The sequence below is a fragment of the Amphimedon queenslandica genome, unplaced genomic scaffold (assembly GCF_000090795.2).
Source record: "Amphimedon queenslandica unplaced genomic scaffold, v1.1 AMPQUscaffold_13396, whole genome shotgun sequence".
Classification (NCBI taxonomy): domain Eukaryota; kingdom Metazoa; phylum Porifera; class Demospongiae; order Haplosclerida; family Niphatidae; genus Amphimedon; species Amphimedon queenslandica.
In genome coordinates this window covers 143,367-146,335 of record NW_003546368.1, presented here as the reverse complement: position 1 = coordinate 146,335, position 2,969 = coordinate 143,367, and positions in this window count along the sequence as shown.

Here is a 2,969-nt window from a genome sequence, read left to right as displayed (position 1 = left end):
CAGCAAACTCTATGACACTTGATGATGTGTTCATATCACTAGCAACTGGTTCTTGTGATGTTTGTTGTAGTATCCTACCAGAGAGGCCAGTCAATGAAACAAATGCTAACAGAGTGACTGCCTGGAGTCCAACCTGGAGCTTATTCAGTTTACTGCTCTTCAGAAAACCTTTGATATTATTTTTTATGCTCGTAAGCCCTTTCTTCAATAAATTCTTCTTTTTCTTCTCCTTTTTTGATTTATGAACCTCAATGATTTTCTTCTTCTTTACCTTGTAGCCTACTGCCTCCTCTTTCTTGGAACTCTCCTCTTCCCCCTTTACAGTGATATACTTCACTGTTTCTTTGACAGCTACATCTTCCTTCCTATCCTCCACTTGTTCATAAATATGCTGCTCATTGTCCTCTGAGTCTATTATGATGTCTGGCTTTTCATAAACATGATGATCAATATTTGTTTCTTCTTCTCTCTCCTCCTCTTTCCTTGTGACTGTTTGTTGTTTTAAAGGTAGGCCAGTAGCTGATGAGTCTGCCATTGGTTTGTTATAGCAATAGATTATCAAACAATAGCTTATAGTGCTGCGTCGCTGTAGAGTAATGAGAATCAGTAGTGATTGTCGTATTAATAAAATTTTGCAGCCAAATATTACTATTATCACGCTGTTGTAATTATTACATGCACATACAGTGTTTTAAAATTATTAGTGACATAGTGATGTGTGAATATTATAAGTGATCCACACTCACTAATTTAAGAGAATTTTAAAAGTATATACAAGTTCATTATAATAACTGCAGGAAACATGTCAATTGTACACATGTAAGGTGAACAGTATAAGACATAAATCATAGTTTACTACTGTTTAATGTCAGTCACTGTATCGGTTACACAATAATTTAATCTAGTCTATGTAGAGAAAAATTGTTACTCATTTCTGAAAAATTGTGTTCAGTGCTGGACATTATTAATTGTTTCAGTAGCAGGAAAGACACCACAAACCAGTTTATGGCAATTCAGGAACCAGGTTCAACCAGCTTACTTGTGTCACAATACATAATACAGCTGTTTTAAAATGGTTTGAGTACCGGTATCTCAAACCAGTTTGGCAGTTGATGAGGTGGTTCTAAACTGTCACTGTGTCACATGATGTGGTTTCACTAGTTTGGCACAGGGTGACCTTTTTATTCTGGATTACAATGAATGCAGTGATGGCTCCTGGAGTGGTTCTTGTCTCTCTTCTTTCTCTTGTTCTAGTATACTCTGCTGCTGGTTTGGAGTGTAGGATCTATGTCAGTTCATCTGATGGTATCAACAATACCTCTTGTTGGACTGGAGGAGTTCAAACACCTTGTGCTACTATTGATCTAGCTATACAAGGAACTGCTACTCTACAATACAACTGTTCATCAGGTATCCTTATCAACCTGTCTCCTGGTACATATACACTAGACACTACTAGTCTACTAGAGCAACAGCTACTTAGGAATAATGTGAGTATCATTGGTATGAGGGATGGTAGTAGATATGAAGAGGTTAGTATCACATGTCTACATGTTTCCTCTTCTTCATATAACTGGTTGAGGTATATTGCATTTCAATGTGTTAGTCTTTATAATTGTAACAATGTTCCAGTTACATGTACTGAACCATCCTTTGATATTACTACACACAATGTACTGGGAAATGAGGCTGGTCAAAATTATGAATTAGTCTTTGGCAACATTGATACAGACATATCTTGTTATGATAGTTACAAAAATTACAAATGTCAGTGTGATTATCTTTCATTCTATGCTTACATCATTGATACTAGTACTAATAAGCAATGTAATAGGAAATATAATCTTAAAGCTTGTATCACAGTCAGGATTAATTCTTCATTGGATCAAGACTGCTACACCATTTCACAACCAAACTGTTACAACAACTATCCTGGAGATAAAAATTGCTATGAAGTGGGCAAATGTTTGCGGTATGACTATATGAATGCTGGCCATATTATAGTCTCACTTAATGTTCAAACACTTGAAATGAATAATATCAGTGCTAATAGTACAGTGAATATTACAATTGAATGTTTGTATGACAATGGAGGTTGTGATCTCAATAATAGAACTTGTGACACAGTAAAGCCATACACAATTCCTTGCCTGGATAGTAGCCTTCCTGGTTGTTGTTATAACAACACTACAAAAGAGTATTATTTTGGGTGTGCTTCAGAATGGGGAGTACTAATGAATGATCCTCGCACTTGTACTGAATGTGATTACAAACATGGTTTACTGGTATTTATTGTAATAGAAATATTACTTATCACAATTATGGTATTATTAATAATAGTATTTAATATACAACTAACCAGTGGATCTATTAATGGAGTGGCATTCTATTCACAAATTATATCAATAAATTATCCTGTTTATTATGATTATGCTGCATAATGATTATGATAATAATTATTTCGTTTATTATTACCAAAATATCACTACTAAATAAAGTACCATTCAGTATAATTATAGGCGGTAGCCTATAATGAGGATTGAGGTTGGTTTTTCAAGATGGCTGCCGTTTTTATGATTTTCAAACACTTATAACTCTTTTATCTTACGTTGTACAGCCTTATAAATGGCTTAGATGAGCTCTCCTTCACTGAGCGATTCTCCTAGTACCTTTAAAGTGAACTGTAATATAGCGGGAGCACTTCTGGAGAACAGGCCCAAATTCAAATTTCTGCAAAATTCTTCAGACTTTTTCTTCTTCTTTCTTTCATCTTTCTTCTATCAACACGGAAATCTTATAAACCATGGAACCGCTCAAGTTGGCTTTTACATCATTCCTTTGTGCTTGGGTCAAGGACTGGACAAGTAGTTTCAAAAAGAAGCAAGGACAGAGAACAAAATGCCGAAAATGGAAGCCACCTCGTGGGTTTGTGGTTTGACGCCATTTTAATTTATCCGCACGTGAGCAGC